Raw genomic sequence first — 8,242 nt, forward strand, 5'->3', positions numbered from 1 at the left:
ATCTTTTTCTCGATTCGAGATTTGAACCGGTGACTTGGGACACCATAATTATCCTAAGTGGTGACTCTGAATTTTTAAATAAATAATCCCGTTTCGATTATCACTTTAAGTTGGAAAAAACTCCCTTATACTCCTTTCCAGGGTAGTAAAAAAGGAGGTGTGACAGCTCTGGCGACTCTGCAAATCTCAATCCTCAACATACCGCTTATACCATACCATCCTAGGATAACCTGAGAACTTCATCTTCCTCCCAAGCCACAAACATCTACGTACTCAACTAGTCAAGAACTTCCCATTGGTCCCATCTAGAAGAAAATCACTATATATCCCATGCTCCGCATGCCCATAGAAAATATGCATCTCCAAACCGCGGTAAAAACCATCAAGAACTCTCCGAGTTCCCCTTGCACAAATCAGACCTGCCAGGACTGAATCCTTCTAATTCGACCAAGCTATGCAAGCCATCAAAACCTAAGAGCATTGCTGCGAAATACCTGTAAGAACTTATTACCTCGAACACACACAAGGAACTAATCATATCCTTACCATACTGGTCCGGTCTACTATCAAGCTATCCCATCTATCTAAGTTTCCTTCTGATTCATATTCAACATGATATTCCCTCTTGCTGTAGCACCAAAATTCCTCAATCCAGGATTACCACACGAGACCCAAGCATAAAACCACACTGTCTAAGACTCATAAGCCGCTAAATACTTTCTTAAATATTCCCAAAAGCACCACATTCGAAATACTTTACTCTAAAGAACTTCCTGCGAATCTAAATTCGTTACCTCCTGATACTGATACATATAATCCCACAATTAATATAGAAAACACCACAAGTTTTGACATCTTCCAACTCAGTATCTAACCACATATACAACTTTAACTTACCCTATTGTTACATGTAGAATCTTGAACACATTAGAATCACTCCCATGAGTTATTCACTCTACTCAAACTGCAATTAGTCTGATCAAACGAACAGATCAACCTGTGCCTCATTAGCACTCCGACACAGCAGAATGTGACATCATTCCATTACAACCAAGCAACTTCCTTCTCTATGCACCGAGCATCCTTTACTAACAACGACTCAAGACATCTCGTGATTCTCCCTCACATGCGAAGCATCCTATGACCTTTATGAAGAATTTTCCTTTACTCGAGCCATTCTCGGTCTCAATCTCCGTAGGCCATAACTAATTCACCCGACACCTCAAACTGGAGCCAATATAGCACATAACCGTACAATCACTAGTCAATATCAAACTCTCCCACTTGGCCCGAAGCCATAGACAAAAACACGCTCAATGGCCCATAGCACATATACTCTATTGCTGCCATAATAACATAGTGAGACTAAACTCAATCCTTTGTAAACTTGTGAAAACACAGATCATCTAGTACTTTAAACCTTCTGCAAATCTCGCATTCACTCTCACAACAGTTACACCCACTCTCAAAGCTACCCAATTTACATTACAACACATATCTTTCACTTGCAAATGAGATCTTCTAGCAGACACATAAGAATCGCACAACCTCAGAACACTTCGCAGGAGATAACCCACCTGCTTTGCCTCCAACTAACATTTCTGTATACCTTCCACCGTCATAAACTGTATGCAATTACTTAGTCTTCCTGAGTTTGAACTCATACCGCAATATGAAATTTACTTCACTCACAACTGGGAAACATGAAAAGATCCTTCACACGCTCATAACTCGGGGTTATACCTCGAATCAAGATGGAATTCAAGCACCTAATAGTTCTTCTATCCTCTAGCAGACCCTTCTCGTTGCCTCCAAATCATATGGATACATCTCGCAGTACTAACATACTCATCACATAGTTATCCAACCGTCACTCCCACTAGTAGGGACAATACCGAACATATAAGTTCAAAAACACTTGCTCACATAATCAGCACCTCGGTGCTCAAGCCATAGGCAAAGATCCAGCCTCAAGTCCTCCAGACTGGCCCAACATCAACTCACAGAGATCACATCTCGCCCCTTGATCAGGGAATCACAAGCCATCGAGACACATCTGATACTGAGTGCTCATGCGCGCATACGAACACGTGGAATGAATTCAAGAGTTACTTTTCAAGCGGACTCAAGGACGCACGATTAGAATTCAAGAATGTAAAGTTTTCCTAAAGGTTTTGCAGCCTCTCAAGATAAATACAGACATCTCCGTATTGATTCGTGAGACTCTACTAAACCTGCTCATGACTCGTGATAACTATGTAACCTAGGCTTTGATACCAACTTGTTACGACCCAAACCCCGACCTGGTCGTGATGGCACCTCTCGTGAAGACAAGGCCAGCCAACTAAACTCAATTCACCTTTTTAAAATAGTTAAACAATATAAAAGCAGACTAAACATGATTTAATGATAATAAGTAGCGGAAATACAACCCGACACAGCCCAAACCGGAGTGTCACAAGTCACGAGCATCTACTAGTAAATACAACTAAAATTCTGAGTGTACAAATACAGACTGATGAATAAAGAGAGAGAAAAGCAGTGTTGCGAACGCCGACAGCCGCTACCAGGTGTATAAATACTTGAATCTACACACAAGGTGTAGGGAGTAAAGTGAGTACTCCAAATCAGTGAGTAATAATCATAACTAAAGTCTGAATGGTAAGAAATCATGTAAAGCATATCAAGGTGTCGTATAAAAGCAGTTTAAAAACCAGTAAGAAAGCAGTAAAGCTGTAAAAATCTCTTAAAATATCTTAGCTCGGTTTAAACTTCTTTGAAAATGACTTTTTCAACAGTTACGCAAATGAATGCAAAATAGTTAGTGCAGATAAGCAGAAAAATCGCCCCTCGGGCACAAATCCCATAGTTTAACAGGTAAATGACAAGTAAATATGAAAGATAAACACATAAAGGTTCGCCCCTCGGGCATAATGTCAACAACTCCGCCCCTCGGGCAATATCTCAGAACAATAACAGCCCCTCGGGTAATCACATAGAACAGTACCAGCCCCTTGGGCAATTCACATAGAACAATACCAGCCCCTCGGGCTATCACATAGAACAATATCAGCCCCTTGGGCTATATCTCACATCAAAATGAGCACCCGCGCTCACTAGGGGTGTACAGACTTCGGGAGGGACCCCTTACGGCCCAAGCGCAATATCAGGCCATCTCGTGGCATAAAATCTAGGACCTCGACCTCATATCAATCAACAAGCCACCTCGTGGCATACATATCTCAGGCCCTCGGCCTCATAATCAAATCAATATCTCATTGCTGCGGTACGCAGCCCGATCCAAAAGTATCCTCACCATACAGGCCTCCAACTTTTGAATAATAGGAGAAAGTTGAAAAAGAAAATAGGAGTGTGAGGGCTAAGTGAGATAATCACCTGTTTTGAAAAACCAATGTCCAAATAGTACTGAAACTCTGCCGAAATTTTGAAAAAAAATTGTTGTTTTATTTTGAAAAAAAAAGTGAGAAAAAAAGGTTGGTTTTTGTTTGCCCGAACTACGCCAGTTTGATTCTCACCGGATGTGAGATACGTAGGCAACCCCCATCGGTCCAACTTCCTTTTTTGCAAAATAGCCCAAAAAGAACAAAACATTTTATGTTTATTGCAAATAAGTAAGGTGATGCCATTCTTATCAAAAATAGCCGAATGTCCCTCAAAAGGGTGCCAGAAGGCTGTTTTTGCAAGAACATCCACCTTTAATCACTTTTAAAGGTTTTGACTGGTTAGCCGACACAACCTTAAAATCTACGTTTTCGAAGTGCTGAAAGGTCGTATTGGCAAAGCCGGATATTTTTGTGAAAATATTGAAAAAAAATGGTCATTTTTCTTGAGTCAAAATGAGTCATAATTTTCTTTGAATGAAAATCACCCTAATAAATGTGCAGAATGAGCACGAGTCAAAGTTTGCCAATAACAGTCATGAACAAGATCCCTTTAGAGTTGCATATGTGGTGGGAGGATCTGGGCAAATCAGAGCAAGATAAGGTCAATATACATATGGGAGGCCTCACCGGGTTGTTGAAGATAAGGCCTAGAGGAGACATCATAAAGGCGTTAGTTACGTTTTGGGACCCAGCTCAAAACGTCATGCATTTCTCGGATTTTGAACTCACACCCACCTTGGAAGAGATAACAGGTTATATGGGAAGTACTGAAGGTCTGTGGCATAAGTATCTGATCTCTCCAAGAGCCGTTAACTCTCACAAATTCATGGATTTGCTAAAAACTAAGCAAGGGAGTCCCGTACGCCGAGTTGGAGGATAGTTTTTCCACGCTACATTTAATATACCAGAGGTACGGGCATGTAGGAGGATTCAACAACCCGGATAGCGGGGTTTGTAGCAAGGGGAACCGAGCAAAATGAGATGAGCATAGGCATTTTGCTTTCATGGTAGCTTTCTTAGGCCTCGTGGTGTTTCCGCGGAAAGATGGGAATATCGATCTGCGGGTGACTGGAGTCGTCAAAGTCTTGATTACCAACGCCAAGAGCACCCTTGCCCCTATGATAGTATCCGAGATATACCGAGCTCTCACAACTTGTAAAGCTGGGGCAGATTTCTTCGAGGGATGAAATTTTCTACTACAAATGTGGATGATCGAATACCTGTGTCACCGCCCTCAGTATATGAGTTATGGGTCCGCAGAGAAAAGTTGCATTGAAGAGTTTGACACAACGATTTCAGGGTTAAAGTTCCTAGAGGGGGGTTTGGAGATTGGGTATCCCGCCTTCGCTCCATCACTGCGAGGCAAATAGAATAGACACTGGGTTGGCTTCCTGTTGAAGAAATTGTGTATATGCCGCCACCGGTCCCTACTACCTCCTAATGGGTCTTCGAGGCATTCAGCCTTACGCTCTATACCGGGTGATGAGATAGTTGGGAAGGTGTCAGGTGATGCACCCAGATGAAGATCTTAGTGTTTATGCGGTGGAGGTTAGCTCTGATGGCCAATTTCACGAGTTCTTTCTATTTGGAACGAATGCCAGTATTTGACAGCGAACACTCAAGTGCATGACCTATCTAGAGGCGAGGTCTCACCCGCCTATCTTTCCTGGTATAAAAAGAAGAACGCCACAAGGGCTGAACCTGAAAGACCAGCCAAAAAACCTCACATTTAGGAATTCGTTGAGGCGTCGCAAGAAGTGGGTTTGGTTGGCCAAGGAGAATGAGTACAGGGCCACAATAGGAAAACTGGAAAAGCAAGTCAAGGATCTCCAATTCGAGAATGGTTTGCAAACTACGGCGAATGAAGGTGAAAAGAAAAAGCTAGCCAAAGAAAATAAGGCCTTTCGAGCCCAGATTCAAGAAATGAAAACAGCAGCAGAAAATCCCGCCAGAAGTGCAAAGGATGAAAAGCTTATAAAGAACCTTACGCAGAAGGTGGATGAGTATGGTTTTGATTTGAACAAAGCAGAGGGTGAACTAGCCAGGGCTCGAACAAAATTGGCTAAGAATGTGGAAGAACGAGCGCGCTTGGTTAAACAATTAAAAGGGAAATATGACAATGAAATTGTGGGGTTGAAGAAAAGGGTTACCATCTTTGAGAACAAAATGATCAAACAGGCAAAAGACTTTAAGGCAGAAAGGGAACACTGTTACGCATCGATGGCACAGTTAGAATGAGATTTGCAAAAACCTCAAAAACAGAATCATGTAGCCGAACAAACTTTGGAAGGCAGGGCCCAACAAATTGGGCGTTTGTTGCAAAAAAAGGGTATCATAAGAGAGAGAGTCAGAAGGATCGCCGAATACATCGCGATGAAATGTAGTAGTTGTGAGGATATGACTAGATCCATGTTCTTTGCCACTGCGATAACCTTTGTTCGCCAGGTAATGGAAGATCTCTACCACCTCCAAGGGGATTTAGCACGTAGGCCCGTGGCGAGACCTAATGATGTCCCGCGGGCCCCAGGGGCATTTGAGGCATTGGTGTATTCATGATTTTCATTAGAGTCTGTTAGTCCGTTTGCGGGTCTGTATTTTCTTTTATTGGAGTCTGTTCGTTGGTTTTCGAATATATTGTTTTCACCTTTCTGTCAGAGTCTGTTGGTCTTGTTTTGAGTCAGAGTTTGTTAATTTCCCTTTTCGAGTCTGTTAATTTTATAATTTAGTAGAATGAGTGGTTGTAATCAAAACTGTTTTATTTTATGGAAAAAATTTGAAAATCCCAAAATGTTTTGTTATTTATTTTATGCACTTATCCCAAGAACTACACTTGATCTAGTTCATGCGTGGTCATGATACGTAGGCAGTCTCCATAGGATTCGACCATAACCAAAAAAGAAAAGAAGAAAAAAAGGGAGGAAAAACAATAGGAAAACAAGAAAAGAAAAGAGAGAGAAAATAAGAAACCGTGAGAAGGAAACAAATGGCAAAACAAGAGAAGTTTCAAATGGAAATAAGGAAAAGCCGGGATGACGCAAGCAACCGGTCAAATGCATAATAGAAATGTTTAACTGCTTAGGTGCATTCACTCCTCAAATGTGCGGTTTCTTATTTGTTAAAGCCCTAATCGCCAACAAGTTTGTTATTGATGAAATTATAGTTCAGGTAGGTGGTTAGTTTGATTGACATTCTGGCAACTCACTCCTACAACACCCGGTCCAAAAACAAGCCGAACATGGCCAACCAGGAACTTGAGGCAAGTATTGTCGATCCATCAAAAGAGGTGGAAGAATCGGAGGTTAGTCTGAGAGATGAGTTGTATAAGCTGAAGCAGCAGATGGCTGAAATGTACCAAGCATGGGCAAAAGGGCACCCACAGCCAGTTTACCCCGCCAACCCTGCTTTTATCCCGCCATTGGCTCTGCCCTCGGAACCTCCCACTATGAATTCATCTCCGGCCTTTCCCCTCTACCAACAATGCCACATCACTACTTCCCATACATCACAAGCTCCACCACCCAAGCAAGTCCCGTACCCTCCTCCACCAGTCACTCCTATTTTTGTGGCACCCCTACCTGCTGCATTATATCGATCCTCTAGTGAGCCTCTATTCCAGACTCACGACAACCAGTATTACCCCCCGGATCCCACTTTCAAGGTTCCCCAACCCTATTCGTACACTCCTCATTTTGACCTCCCTGCGGAAACCGAAAAACCATCTAAAAATCCCAAACAGGAGGAGATGTTCAGGAAAGTCAAAAGCCTGGAATAGTCATTCAGAGACATGCGGGGGTTGGGAGGTCAAGTAATTGTGGCTTACAAAGATCTATGTCTATTTCCAGATGTACAATTGCCGGCAGGGTTTAAGATGCCCAAGTTTGATTTGTATGATGGGCACGGTGATCCAGTGGCGCATTTAAGAGGTTTCTGTAGCAAAATGAGGGGATCTGGAGGGAAAGATGAGTTGCTAATGACATATTTTAGTCAAAGTCTGAGTAGTTTGGCGCTGGAATGGTACACTCGGCACGATCACAGAAGATGGTATACATAGGATGATCTAGCCCAGGCATTTGCTTGCCACTTCCAGTACAATCTCGAGATTATTACGAATCGCCTGTCTTTGACGAAACTTGAGAATATGCACTATGTGAGTTTCAGGGAATATGGTTTTAGGTGGAGAGAACAGGCAGCAAGGGTTGACCCTCCAATGAAAGAAAGTGAAATGGTGGATTATTTTCTGCATGCCTTAGCACCTACTTATTACGGTCATCTGGTATCAGCTATAGGCAAGTCCTTCAGTGAATTGGTAAAGATGGGCGGTATGGTAGAAGAAGGGCTCAAGACAAACAAAATCATGAGTTATTCAGATATTAAGGCAACCACCCAAGCCATTCAAAGCGGAATTGGGGGAGCAATTGGAAAGAAGAAAAAAGAGGATGTAGCAATGATTGATTCAGGAGTTTGGTTCGGGCCCAGGGCCTATCACATTACTATAACCAGCCTCACCCCCACTACCAAACCTACCCTCAAATCCCATATAGCCTACCACAACACTACTACCCATAACCAGACCCCCATTTTTCTGTCCACCATGCCCAAACATATAGCCAACCTCCGGCCCACGCACAATGGCGTGCACCAGTCCCACAAAATACATACCCAGCTCCACAAAATGTCTATCCACACCTAAGTGCCTACCGAAACCCTCCTGGATCAGGTTTCCAGCCCAACCAAGCATTTAAGAATGAGAGGTTGCAAAAGAAGAAAACCTTCACTCCATTGGGAGAATCCTATGCCAGTTTATTCCACAGGTTGCGACAATTGGGTATGCTGAGTCT

This window comes from Nicotiana tabacum, chromosome 21, assembly GCF_000715075.1.
Source record: "Nicotiana tabacum cultivar K326 chromosome 21, ASM71507v2, whole genome shotgun sequence".
In the NCBI taxonomy this organism is placed as follows: domain Eukaryota; kingdom Viridiplantae; phylum Streptophyta; class Magnoliopsida; order Solanales; family Solanaceae; genus Nicotiana; species Nicotiana tabacum.